Below are 22,840 nucleotides of genomic sequence, written 5' to 3'. Positions count from 1 at the left end.
ATTCATTTGTTTTTGGCTGTGCTGGGTCTTCATTGCCGCGTGAGGGGCTTCTCTAATTGGTGCACGAGCCCTAGAATCTGTGGGCAGGGAGGTTACCCTCAAGGCTTACTTGCTCCATGGCATGTGGGATTTTAGTTCCCCGACCAGGGATCGAACCACTTTCTGGGCATTGGAAGGCAGATTCTTAACCACTGGGAAACCAAGGAAGTCCCTTAGGCAATATTATTAGAGACAAGTAGTTGAAAAGACATTTCGTTGTTCTTCAGTTGCTAAGTCATGCTGACTCTTTGTGACCTCATGGACGGCATGCAGCACGCCAGGCTTCCCTGTCACTATCTCCCGGAGCTTGCTCAAACTCATGTCCATTGAGTCAGTGATGCCATCCCACCACCTCATCTTCTGTCACCCCCTTCTCCTCCTGCCCTCAATCTTTCCCAGCATCAGGGTCTTTTCCAATGAGTCAGTTCTTTCCATCAGGTGGCCAAAGTATTGGAGCCTCAGCTTCAGCATCAGTCCTTCCAATGAATATTCAGGGTTGATTTCCTTTAGGATTGACCAGTCTGATCTCCTTGCTGTCTAATGGACTCTCAAGTCTTCTCCAGTACCACAATTCAAAAGCATCAATTCTTCGGCACCCAGCCTTCTTTATGGTTTAACTCTCTTATCTGCACATGACTGCTGGAAAAGCCATAGCTTTGATTATGTGCACCTTTGTCGGCAAAGTGATGTCTCTGGTTTTTAATATGCTGTCTAGGTTTGTCATAGCTTTTCTTCCAAGGAGTAAGCGTCTTTTAATTTCATGGCTGCAGTCACCATCTGCAGTGATTCTGGAGCCCAAGAAAATAAAGTCTGTCACTGTTTCCATTTTTTCCCATCTATTTGCCGTGAAAAGTTGAAAAATTATCAACCTCTTCTTAGTTGTAGTTACTCGTTTACTTTGTCCCAATCAGATCTCTTTTCTATTGTCCTCACATATACCAAGTTCCTGACCCTGAGCTTTGCAGCACATCTTCATGCTATCTGCAAAATCTCTCCCTAATCTTTGCCTGGGTGTCTCCTTCTCCTTTTTCTGGCCCCAGTTCAGATGTAAGCTTTTCTAAGAGGACTTTCTAGGTCATACTTCTTTGGCTTACCTTGCCCACATTCTCCATCTAGTCACCGTGTTCCAGGTTTCCTGTTCTATATCTCGGCAGATCTTGTCATCCATAGAAGTTTCTGCTTTATTGGTAACATGCTTACTAACTCTCTTTCTTAACAAATCTGAGATCCATGAGAGAGTAGCCTGCATTATCTTTTCACCACTTAATCCTGATGCCCAGGAATGGTGTCTGTCATGCAGTAGACAGGCAAGAAATATCAGTGAATTATGAATAAATAAATGGTGGCTTCAGAGCCAGAAAAGTTAATTCGCTACTTAGGTGGAGCAGATAGATCTACAAGTCTATTTTTAGTCCAATTAAGGGTTGTTTTTTATAATAAAATAGAAATATTTATGGATCCACAGGAGGTAGAGAAGTTCATTAATGCTCTGGATAAATAACAGAATGAGCAGTAGAAAATCTATTGACAGATTTAATCAGGAAATTGTGAAAACAACCAGATATAGCTGATTTTGCAAGACATAGAAAGATTAGATTCAGAATAACTTGACTGGGTGAATTTGAAAAGGTTTTCTTTCCCTACACACCACTAAAAGTTTATTTATTTCTCTGATCTTAGCATAATGATTGGAAATAAAAAAGCAGAATTTAAATTCCCAATCATTAACCATCCTGATTATTGTAATTTGGGCTGGGAGGAAAGATATAATATGAACTAGCCTTCTTGGTATGCAAGAGTTCCATAGACTCCATGCAGGTGTGTGAGTGACACTTTCCTCATGCTCATCATGTTTGCCTGAGCCTGTGTGGAAGAGGAAATGTGGGCACTAGAGCAAGAATGTAGTATGGGCCTGTCTGAATAAGTGCTTTCTAAAGTCTGTGGTACCAACTAACAGCTTAAGCATTTCTATGTGAGGAGATATTTTCTGAAGAGCATGATGTTTGGAGAGCTTTTCTTAAAAAAAAAAAATCATTCTAAAAGTGAAGGAATTTAATTAATGGGAAAAAATATTTCCTACATAATATACTCATACCGTGGAACTAGGAAGTGTTATGCACGAAGAAATAGAATTTTAGCATAGTCATTTGTTTCTTGTCATGTTAGGGAAAGGACAGTTTATAAGTGGAAAAAAGTGATAGTCGCTCAGTCGTGTCTGACTGTGCAACCCCATGGACTATAGCCCACCAGGCTCCTCTGTCCATGGAATTCTCCAGGCGGGAATACTGGAGTGGGTTGCCATGCCCTTCTCCAGGGGATCTTCCCAACTCAGGGATCAAACCTAGATCTCCTGCACTGCAAGCAGATTCTTTATGGTCTGAACCATCAGGAAAGCCATAGGTGGAAAAGAGAATATAAATGCAAGGTATGTCAGAGTAGAATAATTTATCTTATAGCTGGATTAAATGCTTAAAGTCCAATTTTATTTTTATTTTTCAGATTAGCTAGGATAGAATGGGGATAACATATATAATGTTAACAGGGTTTTCAATTAATTGTGGGTATATAGTTAGATTGAACATTTGAAAGAATTACATTAAGTTCCAGGTATCAGATGCAGTAGATTTAAAAGATAACTTATGCACATATACATGTTCAGTCATTCCTCAGTATCCATGGGCGATTGGTTCCAGGACACTCCTCCCATACCAAAATCCTCAGATGTTGAACTCCTTTATATAAAAGGATGTAGTATTTGCATATAACCTGTGTTCAGTTCAGTTCAGTCGCTCAGTCGTGTCCGACTCTTTGCAACCTCATGAATCGCAGCACGCCAGGCCTCCCTGTCCATCACCAACTCCTGGAGTCCACCCAAACTCATGTCCATTGAGTCGGTGATGCCATCCAGCCATCTCATCCTCTGTCATGCCCTTCTCCTCCTGTCCCCAACCCCTCCCAGCATCAGGGTCTTTTCCAATGAGTCAACTCTTCGCATGAGGTGGCCAAAATATTGGAGTTTCAGTTTCAGCATCATTCCTTCCAATGAACACCCAGGACTGATCTCCTGTGTACATACTACCAAATACTTTAAATCATCTCTCAATAGCATAAGTTACCTAATACACTGTATGTGTCATGTAAGTATTTGTAAATGAAATATAAATAGTTGCCAGCATGTGGCAAATTCAAATTTTGCTTTTTGAAACTTTCTGGGACTTTTTTCTGAATATTTACCATCTGAGGATGTGGAGCCATGGATACAGAAAGATGACTGTGTATACACTGCCCCCACCACACACACACAATCGTCATTATCACCATTTTAGGACAAATAATTCAGATATATATACATATATATGTATATATATATCTGCCTAATTCCCATGCGGTCCTTTAGGTCTATTTCATTACCTACTTGAAGAATTTTAAGGTATTATTTTCAGATTCTTAAAAATATAAAAGCTCTGACTTCCTCTGCCAATAATTCTACAATTGTGCTTGCATGGCCTAAAATATAAGCAATTCACTAGAATGACATTTACATAGAAATAAAGAAGCTCCTAACTATGGCACACAGGATCTATCATTTACCAAAATGTATAAGCACATACTACATACAAATCTGGGCTTCCCTGGTGACTCAGGCAGTGAAGAATCTGCCTGCAATGCAGGATATAAATGTATCATTTTATTTTGCAATATATTATTTTATATCTAATATCTTTATTTCCTCTTTCTTATCCTCTTATCATATAACATAAGATGTATTGAAAATATAGTATTTAAGAGTCAAATTTACATTGTAGTGTTTAAATTCTGAGATATCAAAGAAATGAGTAAAAATCATCAAAGGGCTTTGCACCCTCTCCTGAGGAAGGGATTAGTATGTTTTCATGTGTACGTAGGATAGTTACACCATGTTAGGTGAAAATATGACCTTGCTACTGTCTTTGCTTGGAGATTAAGGACAGGGTAAGGATCTGTGTGTGGGTACCAAATTCATGGGGCTGGACTTGGGATGGCAGCTTTTAATGTGTCAACTTGGCTGGGCCTCAATGCTCAGATTTGTGGTCAAACCTCATTCTGGATTTTTCTGTGAGGGTGTTTCTAAGCGAGATTAACCTTTAGATCGGTTGACATACAATAAAGCTCATTCTTCTCTATAATGTGAGTGGGCCTCGTTCAATCAGCTGAAGACTGACTAGAACAAAAGATTGACTTCCCCAAGCAAGAAGGCCTGGGCAGCACGTGGCCTTGAGCTTGACCTGACCCTGCAGATGTTGGACTTGCCAATCTCCATAATCATATGAGCCGATTCCCTAAATCTCTTTATATATACAAATCCTATTGATCCTATTTCTCTAGAGAACCCTAAATAACACACAATTTGTGACAAAGAGACTCAGGTCTCTACTATATAGAGGAGAAAGATGACGCTCACAGAGGTTTAATTGCCCAAGGCCATAAAACCAGTGAATTGTGGTGTCAGATACTGAGCCCATGTCTTCCAATGTAAAAGCCGACATTCTTTTGTATCTTCTCCATGATCCTCAATACAGGCTTCTGATAGTGATTTCATCATTCATTGATCATTGGGGTGCATGATTAATTACTGATATGATCACCTCTTAATTTGTAAACTGAAAGGGCCAGAAATGCCCCTTAGCTGTCTCTCTGGCTATGTCTAACAGTGTCTGATACAGAAACTCCCAGAGAACATACATCCCCGCCTCGTAGTCTACCCACATTACAAGCACACGCACATTCCCTACAGTGAAAGACTCTAGTTCAGGAGCGTCTACCATTGATATAAACGTGGGCCACGGCGAAAGACTCTAGTTCAGGAGCGTCTACCATTGATATAAACGTGGGCCACGGCGAAAGAATCTAGTTCAGGAGCGTCTACCATTGATATAAACGTGGGCCACGGCACATTCCTTGCCTCCAGTGCTTTATCTCAGGAGCAACAGTAAGGCAAGTCTCCCTAACCTCTCTGAGCTTCCATTTTCTGCTAAACGTAAGTTTGGCCTGCGAAAGGGTTGCCCAAGTTTCGGACATTTTCAAATCACCCTCCTCCTGTCTGCCTTATTCACATGCCATCACGGCGGCGTAGTGCTCTGCTGAAAACGAGCACTACTTAAAACATTGATCCCAACTGCAGCAGTAGCATTGGCGTGTCTTTTGAATATCCAGTAAGATGAGCGAATAAATATTAAAAAAATTAAGTTGTCTATGTAAAATCCGAAGCCATACACTACCATCTGTGATAAAGTCATGCACTTGGGTGGGGGGAGATCTAATGTAGAACTTAAAGTCTTGCCGAGTTCTGTCTCCATAGGTTTATACATTGACTACTGAATTCTGGGTAATTGTATAATTTATTCCAGGTATCACCTTGCTATTACACCTTCGAGATCTAAAAGTCTCTAAGTGATAAAACCTCCACATCCCAACCTTCTCAGAGCTGGTCGTACACTGCTGCAGGATTCGCAGGCCGTGAAAGGGACCTGGACACATGAGAACATGCACGTTTAAAACTTCAAGGGGCCTTGTCTAGTGTTTTTTTTTTTAATCAATTTTTAATCATAATTCACATTATGAAGTGCAGTTACATTATGACACAATAGAGACACGTGTGTATATACTATATAGATACAATTAAAGTAAAACTTTAATGAAATATACTTACACGTCCTCCTATTCTATTCATCTATTCTATTTCATTTTTAAATTGCAAATTGGCACCTGCCAAATAATTTATAACCTATTATATTATCTGCTGCTATGTAACAATATGGCCACAGATTTATCAGCTTAAAGAAGACAGTTTTGTTGCTCATAGTCTCTGTAGTTCTGGGATCCACATATACCTTGTCTACCAGGGCTGTGATCTGATCTGAGATTCAACCAGGGGAAAATTCTCTTCCTGGCTCATCTGGTTTTGGCCGCATTAGGCTCCTGCAGGCTGCGGGAATAAGGGCCCATCTTCCTGCTGGCCGTGGCCTGGAGGTCGCCCTGAGTTTGTTGCCATGTGACCTGTGCTTCCAGCATGACAGTTTGCTCTTTAAAGCCACGAGAACATGAATCTACTTGCAAAACAAGACTACAATCTTATATGAGGTGGTCACACACATGGAATCACATGTGCCTTGTCACCATCACCATGTTCTGTTGATCAGAAGCACATCACAGATCCTATACACACTGAGATGGAATCGACTTTGTGAGGGGTTAGTACCAGGAGAAGCGAACTTTGGGGCCCACCTTGTTGCTGCTGCTACTGCTGCTAAGTCGCTTCAGTCGTGTCCGACTCTGTGCGACCCCATAGATGGCAGCCCACCAGGCTCCCCCGTCCCTGGGATTCTCCAGGCAAGAACGCTGGAGGGGGTTGCCATTTCCTTCTCCAATGCGTGAAAGTGAAAAGTGAAAGTGAAGTCACTCAGTTGTGTCCAACTCCTAGCGACCCCATGGACTGCAGCCTACCAGGCTCCTCCATCCATGGGATTTTCCAGGCAAGAGTACTGGAGTGGGGTGCCATTGCCTTCTCCGACCCACCTTGTTAGATGGCCACAAAACTAATATGTTAATTATACATTACTTAGACCTAGAGCCAGACATCCTGAAATGTGAAGTCAAGTGGGCCTTAGGAAGCATCACTATGAACAAAGATAATGGAGGTGATGGAATTCCAGTTGAGTTATTTCAAATCCTAAAAGATGATGCTGTGAATGTGCTATACTCAATATGCCAGCAAATTTGGAAAACTCAGCAGTGGCCATGGGACTGAAAAAGGCCAGTTTTCATTCTAATCCCAAAGAAAGGCAATGCCAAAGAATGCTCAAACTACCACACAATTGCACTCATGTCACATGCTAGCAAGTTCAGTTCAGTTCAGTTGCTCAGTCATCTGACTCTTTGTGACCCCATGGACTGCAGCACACCAGGCTTCCCTGTCCATCACCAACTCCTGGAGTTCACTCAAACTCGTGTCCATTGAGTTGGTGATGCCATCCAACCATCTCATCCTCTGTCATCCCCTTCTCCTCCTGCCTTCAATCTTTCCCAGCAACAGGGTCTTTTCCAATGAGTCAGTTCTTCACATCAGGTGGCCAAAGTATTGGAGTTTCAGCTTCAGCATCAGTCCTTCCAACGAATATTCAGGACTGATTTCCTTTAGGATGGACTGGTTGGATCTCCTTGCAGTCCAAGCAGCAAAGTAATGCTCAAAATTCTCCAAGCCAGGCTTCAGCAGTAGATGATAAACTTCCAGATGTTCAAGCTGGATTTAGAAAAGGCAGAGGAACCAGAGATCAAATTGCCAACATCTTTTGGATCATCAGAAAAACAAAAGAGTTCCAGAAAAACATCTACTTCTGCTTCATTGACTACACCAAAGCCTTTGACTGTGTGGATCACAACAAACTGTGGAAAATTCTTCAAGAGGTGGGACTACCAGTTTCTCAAGAGAAACCTGTATGCTGGTTAAGAAGCAACAGTTAGAACCAGACATGGAACAACAGACCGGTTCCAAACTGGGAAAGCGGTATGTCAAGGCTGCATACTGTCACCCTGCTTATTTAACTTCTGTACAGAGTATATCATGCAAAATGCTAGGCTGGATGAAGCACAAGCTGGAATCAAGATTGCCGGGAGAAATATAAATAACCTCAGATATGCAGATGACACCACCCTTATGGCAGAAAGTGAAGAACTAAAGAGCTTCTTAATGAAATTGAAAGAAGAGAGTGAAAAAGTTGGCTTAAAATTCAACATTCAAAAAACTAAAATCACGTCATCCAGTCCCATCACTTCATGGCAAATAGATGGGGAAACAATGGAAACAGTGAGAGACTTTATTTTCTTGGCTTCCAAAATTACTGTAGATGGTGAATGCAGCCATGAAATTAAAAGACACTTGCTCCTTGGAAGAAAAGCTATGACCAGCCTAGACAGCATATTAAAAAGCAGAGAGAGTACATCTCTGATAAAAGTTCTTCTAGTCAAGGCTATGGTTTTTCCAGTAGTCATGTATGGATGTGAGAGTTGGACTATAAAGAAACCTGAGTGCTGGAGAATTGATGCTTTTGAACTGCGGTGTTGGAGGAGACTCTTGAGAGTCCCTTGGACTGCAAGGAGATCCAACCAGTCCGTCCTAAAGGAGATCAGTCCTGAATATTCATTGGAAGGACTGATGCTGAAGCTGAAACTCCAATACTTTGGCTACCTGATGCAAAGAGTTGACTCACTGGAAAAGACCCTGATGCTGGGAAAGATTGAGGGCAGGAGGAAAGGGGACGACAGAGGATGAGACGAGATGGTTGGATGGCATCACCAACTCGATGGACATGAGTTTGGGCAAGCTCCAGGAGTTGGTGATGGACAGGGAAGTCTGGCATGCTGCAGTCCATGAGTTCGCGAACAGTTGGACACAACTGAGCCACTGAACTGACTGATTGACTGATAAATTAATTAATTTATCCAAAATTATTTGCCACAAAAGTTAATATATCAGTCTCTGAAATTTGCAAAAATACTGTTCTAACATGTATACTCTCCTCTGATAATAACTCTGAGCCTCTGTAGACCAGGAAGACAAGAACTGTCATTCATAATCCTTAACACTCTGTATGATCTTAGTTCATATGTATATTTCAAAAGAATTAATCACACCAATCTTAACCACATCTACTTCTCTACATGTTTAAAAGCAAATGTTTTCTTACAATCTAGAAAGAGGGACTGGGTATAAATTCTATGCAGTAATAGTTAAAGAAAGCTTAAAAATAAATTTTATGCTAACCTATATGTTTATTTATAAGCCTATATTGACTCATCAGCTTTGATCTTATCACTATTGTAAAAGTTTTAAGAAATTTTGAAAAGATATCAACTTATGCATAATTATTTCATCATCCTACATTTTAAATAAATTTAGAACAATATTTATTACCCACCACCAATGCTCCAAATAGGGCCAACTCTGAAATGAGTGTTTGAGGAGATTTTAATTTGTAAATTAAGCATCTTAATAAGAAATGGCTTTTCATTCTGTCTCATTTTCTTCCAGATAATGGTCATTTGAACTGTCTCTGAGTTTGGAGTTTGCTGTTGACAACCCAAATTGTATTACTGCTGGGTTAATTAATATTCACATTAGACTTTCAAAACAGTGAGGAGAAAATGGTCAGCTCTTTGATGGAATTTATGAAGGATACACAGCTGGGCTAATGAAGACAAAATGTCAAGCCTTGAACCACAATGATTTTAGGGATTTCTGAGACAGCTATTTTAGGGAGTTGATTTTGTCTTTGGTGGTTACAGTCTGAATTACTGATGATCCCCTTTACAGAGACAAGATTGAAGCAGAAGGGTGCATGCGTGTGGTGGGGAAGAAGGTAGCTAGACTGGATAAATAACTCTAGGAGTAGTCAGACAGGAGCAATCTTTTCTGAAAGGATACAGATACCATGAAATTTGGGGATGGAACTGGCAGCAGGAAGGGTTAGAAGAGAAAATGAGGAGTCAGTATCATGAAGATGCAACAAGCATGCATCTTATGAAGAGTCTTGGAGCTGCCGCTAAGATGAGCAAAGTAACGAGCCGTTTCTCTCGCCAGTGTCTAGTCATTTCTTGTCAGAGGTTTTAAGCTAGACATTTCTCCTTAAAACTCTGATGAGCAGAGCTCCCTAGAGTCATCCCATTTTAACTTCTAAACTCAAATTATTTTCATGTCTTATATTCATTCTGTAAGAACCATGTTTATAGAGAGAAAGGAAAATGTTAAATGTTTGTATTTTTCAAAGACTTCTACAAGCATTCCAGTTTGTAAGACAGACTCAGGAAATTAAAGTACTACTCTACTGAAAAAAACTTTCACAATGGAAATTACACAAAAGAAAAACTTCCCTTTGTAACAGGCAAAGTTTATATTTTGGAGGTTATTGTTAATCAGAACTATCATTAGAGTGAAGATATCATTTGTCAAACTTCAAGAATGTTCAGTTACAAGAAATTTCAGATCTCCATATGAACCACTGATAACACAACAGTCCAGTTTGGTTAACGCCTCTTCATGTAAATCTTTTCTCACATCTGTATCTGAAAGCGATATTGACACCTCATGTCCTCCTTGAATGTTCTTTTTAAATTAAAAGTAATTATCATTCTTCCGTTTCTGGCAAAACTGGAGTAACAGGGGCCAAATTACCTGCCCACCTTGTCTACTAGCTTAAAAGCCAAGATATTTTGTCCAGGTTTTTGTTTTATTTTTTTTTTTTTCAGGTACAACCACTTTAGAAGACAATTTTGCAATTTCTTTAAAAATAGGTGGGCATCTATCTCTACTTATTTAGAAATTCCATTTTTATTTATTTACCCAAATTGAATGAAAGCATATGTTCACATAAAGACTAATCAGTAATAAAAAGCAATGGACCCTTGATTCATGCAACAGCCCGGATGAATCTAAAAATAATTGTGCAGGTTTGGCTTCTCCGTCTCCATGGAACACAAAGCAGAAATGAACCCACAGGCACAGAAAGCAGATTGCCTGAGACCAGGTCAGAGGTGAGGAAGGTATTAGGGCCAATGTGTCCACTCTTGATTTTGGCAGTGGTTTCATGGTTTTACACATCAGTCAAAGCTATCAAATTGAACACTTTAAATCTGTGTAGTTTACCCTTTGTCAATTATGCTGAGATAAAACTGTTAAATTTTTGGTAAGTAATTATTGTGAATAGAATTTAATCTAAGCCATCGGACAGAGGCTCTTTCCAAGCTCTCCTCTGATCCCAAATTATGATATACCACTTACAAGAGTCCCCCTCCTCCCACCTCAATTCCCCACTAAAATACCAAATTGCAAAAGGGAAAGGATAGCATCCTCAAGGAAGTCTGGCTCCCAGAAGATAGAATTTTAATTCCCTATGTCATTTGGATCTTTTTTAAAATGATGGAAAGTTACTTCCTTTAAAAAAAAAAACAAACTGTATTTTTCTTCTCCACAGGTAAGTCTTTTTAAAGGAAATTGTACTATCAATATCTGATTGAGCAGATTTCTATTCCCTCTAGGTTTAATGTTTTCCATCTGCAATATAAAAGGAAGATAATGCACAATTATGCTAGTAAGAGTCTCTCTTTCAATAATGTTTGCACTTCTCAATACCACATTTAAAAAGGAAATAGTAGCACTTGAAAAGTTAAGTAAGATGAGCAAAATTGAACAGAGGGAAAAATAACTGTCTGAAGACATGCTGAAAACACTTTTAAAGACTGTCTGAGACAGCAGCTGATCCAGCCAGCCTGTCTTTCACAGAGCTGAGCATCATTCAGGTGCAAATATTTGACCTGCAGACTGGGAGGAAACAAGGAAATCTAATGAAATATAATGGAATAAAGAATTGCTTCATCCCAGAAATCAGGCAGAGGAGGTCCATAGTGTTCTATCCCTCTGCATAGGTAAGTTGTCACATCTTTTCACTGTATGTTTTAAATATACACATACCCCTCACAATGACTCTTACTTATTTCTGAAAACTTTATCCCTAAGGGAAAAGTTGTTAAATTACAAAAATAATTTTTAAAATTTTAAATAGAAAAATGATGGCATGTTCCATCCCAACCCATTATACCCCCAATATATCAATCATATACATATATAATTATCAAGTATCAATATACATGTATTCATCAATTATCAGTATATTTCAAATATACCAATTGAAAATAATCTGTTGAAAAATATACTAATTGAAGAGTGAAAGCAAGTCTGTGTAAGTAACAAAAAGTAACTTGAAGGTTAATGAGGAGCTTGTACTTAAAATGCAATGAACTGAAAGTTCGTGGCACTCAGTACAGGAGGAAGAAAAGACTTCATACGAAGTGGTGGGTGGGTGCTGTACAAAGTAGAGAAGAATTATAAAGGAGCTATTTTTTTTTTGAAAATGCATTTTTCTTTCTGCATCACCCTGTACTTATATGCATGGCAAATTATTTTGGACTCAGCCAAGCACAGAGGCAATTCAAATAATTCCAGGTGACTCTTTTTCTGATTAGAAACTGGTGGAGTTTACTGGTGAGTGCATCTTTACCTAAAACAGTAGTGTGAAAATATCATTTCTGATAGCCTGCTAAATTCATTCTGGTGGAAAAGTAGTTCCATAGAATAAAGAGGAGCCATCTGAAAATAAGTTGTGAACATTTCCAGAATGACTACAAGGAGAGTTATGTGAGAAAATGTGAGGAACATCTGTAGCACACTCAGGAAGGAGCACTCTGTTGACTCAACTGATTTTCCCCCGCGTTTTTCTTCTCCAAGAGTTAGTAGAAGTCTGAACGGTACTTCAAAAATTACCCCAGTCCTGACATCCAAGACATGCCCATCAACACTCATCCTGTGGTTTATTCAGTGTGAGCCTCACCAGGTCATGTTCCCAAACTTTGGGGTTCTTTCTCTCGTCAGCCACAGAGAAGGAATTATATTCTAACCACCTCCATTCTTTCTGATTCGAGGGTGTACGCGTCAATATTCTACAACAACCTAATTGGGAAAATAATTTAAAAATATTAGATACATGTATGTGCATAAATGAACCACTTTGTTGTAGACCCGAAACTAGCACAACATTGTTAATCAACTGTGCTCCAGTATAAAATAAAATGCAAAGGAAAAACCCACACTCTATAATACGAAAAGAAACAACAACAACAAAAGGAACTGGGGTAGGGTTACAGGCTTTGTCTGCGGCCTCCACCCTGGAGGAGAAAACGGCAACCCACACCAGTGTCCTTGTCGTGGAAATCCCATAGACAGAGGAACCTGGCGGGCTACAGTCCATAGGCTTGCAATGAGACAGACATGACCGAGCAGCTGATCAAGGTGGGTTCCAAGGAGAACTTGAAGTCTCATTGCCACCGCATCTAATCCAGGGGGCTGAGAGGCACAGACTCTCATGGACTGTAGACTTGGCTTTCCCTGGAGACAGTGCACAAGCTTTAACTCGGTGAAACTGAAGGCTAAGTTGAGTGAGATGACATGTGTCAGCAGTGAGCTTGGCCAGTAAAGGGCTCCTGCCTGAAGACACTTCTAAAGCCAATGAACTTATATTATTTTTCTTCTCACAAAGTGGAATTCCAAATGAGAAAATGAAAGCAGTGTCCATGTGAATAAACTTTGGAGGTTATAACAAAACACGCAAGGCCTTTATAGATACACCAGTGTCAGTGTGTTTCCCCTCGCTTCTATACAGAGTGTAAAGGGCAGCTGTCACTATTTGGGGACTTCCCCGGTGGCTCAGATGGTAAAGTATCAGCCTGCAATGCAGGACGCCCAGGTTCTATCCCTGTGTTGGGAAGATCCCCTGGAGGAGGGCATGGCAACCCACCCCGGTGTTCTTGCCTGGAGAAATCCATAGACAGAGGAGCCTGGCGGGCTACCATCCATGGGATGGCAAAGAATCAGACACGACTGAGCCACTAACAGGCACACACATTGCTACTTTAGTGCCGTTCAAAAAGGAGGAAACCAAACTCTAAAGACACACTGTCAAAACACATCACAGTGTCCATGAAATCCATGAGTTTGGGTTTCAAAATCAGGTCTTTAGTTTGTAAATTTAGGCTTTCTCATGTTGCCATAAACTCCAAATAAAGTTAATTCCAAAAAGGCATGTTTTCCCCCAATCACCACAGTGTTCACTGATGGAAATAGAAATAATTTACCTAGAAAAGGCATTCCAGTTCAAATAAAACATATTTCATAAGGGCTATAAAAATATGATAATGAGATAAATTATTTTAGTCATCTTTCTTTATATTGACAATTATACTTTTATTTAACGTTATTTTTTATGTGTACTTTTTTTCCCCCTCAAGTAGAAAAAGCCATACATGCCCACTAAGGAAAACTTGAGCAAATATAAAAAGTGTAAAAAAGTTAACAGGGAAATTTCTAAAGCATTCAAAAAAGGACAAACGAAGTGACATCAATTAGGAAAGTATGCCTCAAATGTACAATGGAGATAACTGATTAGCTTAGAGCTGGGAGTCTCAAAATGCAGTCCTCAGACCATATCACCTGAGAACTTGTTGGAAAAGTAATCCTTGGGTACCACTCCAGACCTGTGAATCAGACGCTCTGGGGTTGGGGGTCAGCAATGGTGTTTTACCAATACTTCAGAAGATTCTGATACAGCTGAGTTTGAGAAACACAGGCTTAGGGAGGATTAAGGGAATCATGTTCATATTTTTAAATAATTGAACGTTTTTCTTTAAAGTAAAACATTTATTTGTTTGTATCTCAATGTTCAGAACAGGTTCAGTGAGTGGGCATTTTGAGAAGGTAGATTTTTACCTCACCCAAGTAAGCACTTCCAATTGAATGAAGCTGTCTGGGCATGAAACTGACCTCACTAGAGGACCACAGGGTATCTCTAGACTGAAGCTGGAGACATGTGTCTATGTTGAATAGGGAGCAGGTTTGACCTAAGGGATTTCACTGGTGGCTCAGATGGTAAAGAATCCGCCTGCACTGCAGGAGACATGGGTTCAATCCCTAGGTTGGGAAGACCCCCTGGAGGAGGGCATGGCTACTCACTCCAGCATTCTTGCCTGGAGAAATACATGAATAGAAGAGCCTGGCGGACCACAGCCCATGGGATCGCAAAGAGTTGGACACGACTGAGCTACTAACACTTGACCTAAGGAGGTAAGTGTCTGGGGCCCTCAGAAAATGTGCATGGTTCTTTACAGTTTTGCATTGCTACTACTCTGTTTTAAACTCTGCCTCAGTATCTAATGTCTCAAGTTAGTGAGGCGAGGACTAGATAATATTAACAATTATGCCATTGCTAAACGGAAGCCCAGAGTCATTTTGCTCATTACCTTACAGCAATGCCTCATTCTTTAATCTAACTCTCTTCTGCACTCTAATACATGACCCTGACTTTTCTTAGTAAAAGTCCTCTGACCTAAAGCCCAACACAAAGTGATAATGATTTACCTGAAAGCATCAGCAGCTCGAGTTTTCCATTCTGGTTCTCCCATCATGTAGTCCTGGACCTCAGTTACTTCTCTGCAAAATTAAATGGTTGAAATAGATGATTTCTTAAGTCCTATTGTCTAGGTGGTGGCTCAGACAATAAGGCATCTGCCTACAATGCGGGAAACCCAGGTTCAATCCCTAAGTCAGGGAGATCTCCTGGAGAAGGAAATGGCAATCCACTCCAGTATTCTTGCCTGGAAAATCCCATGGATGGTTGAACCTGGTAGGCTACAGTCCATGGGGTGGCAAAGAGTTAGACACGACTGAGAACGTCTTACTGCATGCTGAGTTTCTCTCCCATACACCTGACACATTCAACAATCACCCCACCAGCTTCTAAGATTCTGACGGAGTAGGAGGGTGCCAATCTGTATGCTAACCAGAATAATCTGCCATCTAAGCAAGAAACTCATGATCTTTACAGCTTTGGATTCTTCCCAGGTCCTAGGCACTGGCCCACAATCAAATAAAAATCACTGAACCAAAAGAGATGCTTATGGAACAATTTCTTTGTATATACATAGGCTCGATACGTAGACCGGCTGTGAATGGCCAGCAGATAGTTTCTTTATCTGGAAAAAGTTCTAAAATGAGGCTTGGTGGACTAAGTATCTCTTGCATCATTACAAAGAGGAAAATGGAGAAATCTCTTAACTGAAGAAAGTGAAATCCACTTTACTTAATGCGGACCTCTGTCTCTGGTGTGCAGGTCCTCTGTGTCCAAAGATAATTAGCACTTTATAATGCTAATTATTATAATTATGTCTGAGAAAAAAATCATTAGGGGGTAGGTCCGTTCACTGGTTTTCAATTGCCCCCTCTATTTAAAAATAAGGTCACTTTTCTATGAAATAGCTTCAGGAGTGCAAAGCAGAAAGAGGATTATGGGAAACTCTGTGTAGCTATAGTCCTGAGTTTTTAATATTCTTATAAGTCTGTGATGTGTCTGGGAACTGAAGAGGGAGGGAAATAATGAAGCTATTTAGTCTAAGAGACCAAAAATCAGGACCCAGAAGAGCAAATGCTTTCTGTAAGAGTTAATCATCAAATAGCCATTTGCTTACCATCCACCGTGTGCCTGGCTCTGTGTGCCTCTGCATTTCTAGATGCTAACTCATTTAACAGTCTTCACTGCTCTTCCATCAGACAAGCACTTGTAGCTCACTTTTATTTTTTTACTGATAAGAAAGGGATGATTCCAAAATTATGTTTGTAAGAAGTAGAAAGCTGGATTCTGACTTGAGGTTGCTCTCTCCAAAGTTCATGCTGTTAACACTTCACTATTTCATGTTTATGAGTAACGCACCATTTCTATTGTTATTCAGTCACTCTGTTGTGTCCAGCTCTTTGCAACCCCATGGACAGCAGCACGCCAGGCTTCCTTGACCTTCACCCAGATCTTGCTCAAACTCATGCCCATCGAGTCAGTGATGCCATCCAACTATCTCATCCTCTGTCGTCCCCTTCTCCTCCTGCCTTCAATCTTTCCCAGCATCAGGGTATTTTCCAAAGAGTCAGTTCTGCACATCAGGTGGCCAAAGTATTGGAGCTTCAGCTTCAGCATTAGTCCCTCCAACGAATATTCAGGATTGATTTGCTTTAGGATTGACTGGTTTGATCTCCTTGCTGTCCAAGGGACTCTCAGGAGTCTTCAAAAGCATCAGTTCTTCAGTGCTCAGACTTCTTCTTTATGGTCCAACTCTCACATCCATACATGACTACTGGAAAAACCATAGCTTTGACTAGACAGACTTTTGTCGGCCAAATAATGTCTCTGCTTTTTATTACGCTGTCTAGGTTTATCATAGCTTTTCTTCTGAAGGCCAAGCATCTTTTAATTTCATGGCTGCAGTCACCATCTGCTGCAATTTTAGAACCCAAGAAAATAAAGTCTATCACTGTTTCCATTGTTTCCCATCTATTTCTGTTAGGGTTATGGAAATATGAAACTAATGTTTGGGGAAGAGGGTCCCCACTTAGAGGCAGAGTCACACTTTGGGCTTTTGAACCTGCAGGTTCTGTGTCCGTGGGTTCATCCAACTGTGGATGGTACTCAATTGCCATTTAATAAATGGGACTTGAGCCTCAGAGTCTTGGTATCTGAGGGTGGGCCTGGAATACCCCAGCATGGAAGGAGGACTGTATCTGCACGATAAGTCGAGAGGCCCGCTGTCTGGTGTTAGGATATCAAACCCACAGGAGAGCTAAGAACACTTTCTGAGAGCCCCGGAAATACAGCTACGGCACAGAAGGAAGACTTTAGGTCATGGAGGAAAAAGAGCCTGTGAAGACCAATTCCATCTCTGCCTTTCTGGGCGGCATGAGACTCCCTTCACCCTGCCAAACCTCAGTTACTAATTCCTAACACACTAGCTCCTGCATTTGCTATTTTTTCTGCTGATCCTACTGTTATGACCACCATGATCAGTGGCTGAGAACTTAGTAGGCGCCAGGCAAAGTGCTAAATATATCATACCCATTATTTTATTAAATACTCACTAATGTTACAACTAATCCAGTTTCATACATAAGAAAAATTCAAATAATTTAAGTAACTTGTATATAAGCATGTTTTATTCCATGTAAAACACCATACACAGTAGATATCATTTTTGCAAAGAAACTGTCAGCTGAGGAGGAGGAACTGGCCTTTCATCTTTGTAAGATGAACAGTTGTCTTTCCGTTTAATGGTTTTTTAAAAATCCCCTTGTGACAAGCTCCAGAGGACAAATAATTTATTTCTTGTGGTGTATGGCTCTCTAAATGAATTAATTGATAGGCATCCCATTGTCAGTCTGAGGGATATGGAAATAAAACAGACATGAGATGTTCTGTACCAAACTAATTTGTACTTTAAACACATAAATACTATTTTTTAAGTAAATGTATGTTTACTTTCTCTCCAGCTTCTCTTCAAATGGGGGAGCCTTTGTCTTTATGTGTCTTTGTGCCATCAGTTGAGAAGTTTGTTTCTCTTTCTTGAATATTAGTAAGGAAAATTAAATATTGCTTGGGGGGGGGTGAAAAATAATTCTTTTAATCCATTCCTATCTCCATTCATTGAAGATGGAATAGGAAGAATAGTTTTAATAATTGTAATAAAAGTATGATAGCAGAACCCCTCTTTCCTTTTGGCTATAAGGCCAAAATTATTTTTATAGTAATATTAAGATACTATCTGCCTTATCACTGTGCTGATACTTGCATGAATTGTGCAAAAGCAATGGTAACTTAAAACAAATTAAGACCATGGAGGGGAAAAAAATACTGTACTGATGGTAATTGTGGTCTTCACCAACTTTAAGTTGCAGAAAAAATAAAGCTATTAAATAGTTTCATTTAAGAAAGTCCTTGCTGAAGTAGTAAAAATGTTAATTTCATTACATCTCAACCCTTGAGTATGGGTGTTTTTAATATTCTGCGATGATATGGGAAGAACATTAAAGCCCTTCTATTGCATATAACAATTGTTGTGAAAAAAAAATCACTTTGAGATGTGAACTGCACTAGCCATTTTTACTCGGGGGCCACATTCTTACCTGAAAGAATGATGGACAGACAAACTGTGGGTATTCAGAGTTATACTTTGGAGGATATTGTCTTGAAAATAAATGGAGTCTGTGGCTTCAAGGAAAACAACTGACAGCATTTAGGCCAATCACAAGATCCAAGCTTTGAAGAAACACCATTTTGACAGCTGCCTGAGACTTGAGGCTTCTCTGATGAGATCAATGATGATGTTAATAAATGTGATTTTTTTTTTATATTCTATAATGAAATGCATCAAAGACTGGAAGACCTGCATAACTTTGGAAATCAAGATTTTTTTAACACATGATTTTACATAATCACGAATGAGTAAAAGATTCATTTAAGTTAAGATAGACCATTGAATTTTAACTCAGCAGAATACAAAACATTGAGTTCTGGTTCCAAATTGCAACCAGCCTTTAAGAAGCTACCACTCATTGGACTTCAGGTAGTTTCAAAGAAGTATAGCTACAATTATCTGAAAAGGCCATTAAAATACTTTTCTTCTTTCAGCCACATTTATGTGTGAATCAGGACTTTCTTTTTATATATTTCAACCAACGGCAGATTAAATATATACATAGAAGCAAGTATGAGAATCCAACAACATTCCATTAAGCCAGATGAGACATTTTTAGTTTGAAAGATACAATTATTTTTCATAGTATTACTTTTATTACTATATAAGCTTATTGTTATTTTAAAATAAATTAATATATAGACATTTACAGTCTTCTCAGTTTTAATTTCACATGTGCTAAATATTTATATATGTACATAATACCCACTTAAGTCAAAGAACGTTGGTGAATCTCAATAATTTTTCAGAGAAAAAAGGAGTCTGAGACCAAAAATTTGAGAAATCTGGTCTAAGGAAGTAAACAAATGCATAAACTGCCCTTGGATGTGTAAACTGATACAGCCTTTCTGTAGAGCAATTTAAATTATCAAAGCTAATAACATCTGAGCAACTTTGATCAAAAATTTCCACTTGTAATAGTCTATCCTTAACAAAGAATTGTAAATTGATGCAGACATTGATTTATTAGAATTTTCATCATGATACATTCTATAAGACCAAAATCATCTGTGAACATCTGAGGAATATTCAAATTTAATAATCCCTTAAAATGAAATATCATGCAACATTTAAAAATATGTTGAGATATGTAAAAGAATAATTGATATGAAAAAGAATAATTTATAATATTGGAATATTAATAATATATTAAATTTTAAAATAACACAAAATAGTAGCTATAAAATAAATGTATTTTTAAAAACTATAATGAAGACGCTCTTTTCCCCCCTGTATTTGCATGCTGTATTTCTATATCTTTCTACTTACCTAGGAAATGTTGGTAATGAATTTGGAGGTAGATAGGTAATGTTTAATTACAAGAGTTTTTCAATCTTTGTATTTTCCTAATTTTCTACAGAAAATTAACTTAATTTTAATCAGGAAAAATTGTTTACCGAAATGTAGGAGGTGAGTCATGATTTTTGGATTTTTATTTCTGTGTTTTCAGTCTTTTTCTCCTGAGCTTTAATGGAGAAAACATGCGACCCTAAGGGGAGAAGAGCAGCGCGTCCTGGGAGTCTGGGAAATGGCGCCGTGGGAGAGGCAGCGTGCGCTCAGAGGATCGGCTTGCGTTAGCGACTTCTACTGGCTCGTTTTATTAGGAGCAAGGTTGAAAATATGCAATTGCCATTTTTGCAGGTCATGAGCGACTGAAAATCAGTAATGGTATATTGTTCAAATAAAAAGCTCATTTCACAGAAAGTATAGAGAAAACAAATTTTAACAGTAGGAGTATTTCAATGAAAAGACCTAGAAACTAGTAAAAAAAAAAAAAAAGAGAGAGAGATAAGAAAAACCAAAGAAAGAAAAAGTCAGGAAGCCAATTATAGAAACAGGAAAAATAATATAGACTGTAACTCATGTTAGATAATGTGTGCTATTGAATTTCAATAAAGCATGTCCAAGTAGGAAAAAATGTTTTATTCTGTGCATTATACAGTTGAGGAAATGAAGCTGAAAGGTTAGATGCCTTGCTTATAATAACACAAGCCCATGTTTTTTTCTGGGCTTCCTTGGTGGTTCAGTGGTAGAGAATTCGGCCACCAATGCAGGAGACACAGGTTTGATTTCTGGATCAAGAAGCTCCTCTGGAGAAGAAAACGGCAACTCACTCCAGTGTTCTTGCCTGGGGCATCCCGTGGACAGAGGGGTCCGGCGGGCTACAGTCCCTGGGGTCTCAAAAGAGTCAGACACAACTTGGTGACCAAACAGCAACAACAGCAATGCTTTTCCGAGGCAGAGGCTCCTTTCTTCTGAGTTTTCTCTTAGCCCACCTTGAAGGGAGCTCTTCTAAATAGGCATATGGGATGCCTTTGCAAACCAGAAGATTACATATAATTCTTTTCGAGAAAATCTTTGTTTCCACATCTAGGATGGTGGAAGACCAGCTGAATGTAAACGCAAAGGTGATTAAACACAAAGGTAATTAAAACTCTCTATCATGCCCTTAGTTAAGCATTAGGTTAGCTATTAATAAAGTTGACAAAAACAGCAGCAGAACATTCAGTTATAATAAATGTACTATGAAAAAAGACCAGATAAGTTTTCAAGATTTTACTACCTGGTCTTTCAAAAAATGACTTTGAGACCTAACTTTGAGGGGAAAGTGATATAATTATCTATAAAGTTCACCATCTAGCCCCTTCCCCCCAAAATAGCTGGTGTCATGCAACAAGATATGAAAATGTTAACTGCATTTGGGTAACAGAAGCAAATAGGAGCCCCTTTTAAGCTAAGGAGGAAAAAAAGCAAAGAAAAGAGAACTGGGAGGAAATTCTAAGAGGAAGAAGAAGGAAAATATTGGTAGAAAGAATAGAAGATAATATAGAAAACTTAGAGTGGATCCAGCCCCTTCACAAAAAATTCAAAAATAAGAATAGACAAATCTTAATTCAATTGGAAATTCAGAAGCACACTCTACACAATCAGTTCAAGAAGGACCAGAGCAGAGGTGACCTTGAGAAGGGAGACGCCTAAAGCATTTAGGTGAAGCTACCCCAGCTGCACACGGGTAATTTGGACATAGCATGTCCTAGGCAGAACCAGAAGAAGCCAGAGGTGGAAATAAACCGATACGAATATAGATGCATGGACCTGAGTGATAAGAGAGAATATGTGATTCATGACAGCATCCAGATGATGGAGCTAGCTTTGTTCTGAAATGTGAAATAGCAATAGAGACATCCTTTGTTTGGGGTATGGAAGATATGACACAATTAAACAGAAATTCTCAGGACAAGAACTCTCTTAAGGAATTCCAGTGTGTGATGTGGCTTCCTCAGGTGCAGAAAAATGACAGCATTTTTCTGCTAAAAGAACAAGATCTCCTGGAATAAGTGTTTTGTGGAAAGCATTTAGCCAAGAACTGGTCTGATCTCTAAATATCGTTCCTTGAATTCTTAAATTCAAATTCAAAGAGGTGAAGTGACTTTCCCGAAGAATGTAGATGATTCCAAATTAAAACACAACCCAGATCTCCTTTATGCCAGTTTATAATTTGTTTACATGTTTTCATTGAGTGTCATGTGGGCAAACTTTCCTCACACCAGTGCTTTCTCATTTTCATTCCATTGTCTAAGTCAGCTATGAGAGAACAGCAGAGAAGGAAGTTACTAGCAGTGAGCATTGGTGTGGGGTGGCTTGTCTAATCCTATCTGGGAAAGGAAGAAATTGGGAAGACTGTAGGTTATGCTCTTAAAATGATTATGAACTCAAAAAGTAAAGTTGGAAGGGAACTGTTGATTTATTTGAGAGTCTGAGGAAGGACCTGTTAGTGCGTGGAAATGCAAACTCCAGTTGGAGTTCCAATTCAGTGAATAAAGTGTCCTTCAGGTTGCTGCTGACGCGGTATCTACACCAAAGTGTAAGATATAACGATGATGCGTGTAGCAGTCCTATTCTCTGGCAAACCAGATAAGCTTGACTTGAGCCTTCAGTTTCACCACTGTGAAATCTAGCACCTTTCTCCAAGATTTCAGCAAAGTTCCTGCCTTGCACTCCCCGCCCCCCACTTTTGCTCCTCTGTCCCCTGCTGTCTTGGAATAATTCCATTCCATCTAGTATACTGACTTCATCCCATTCACTCTTTCCCTTGAGAAACCCAGTTATACTCGTGCTATCCTGAAGTCTCTTGGAATAATGCCATTCC

This window comes from Bos mutus, chromosome 1 (assembly GCF_027580195.1).
Source record: "Bos mutus isolate GX-2022 chromosome 1, NWIPB_WYAK_1.1, whole genome shotgun sequence".
Classification (NCBI taxonomy): domain Eukaryota; kingdom Metazoa; phylum Chordata; class Mammalia; order Artiodactyla; family Bovidae; genus Bos; species Bos mutus.
This window is presented reverse-complemented; position numbering follows the sequence as displayed.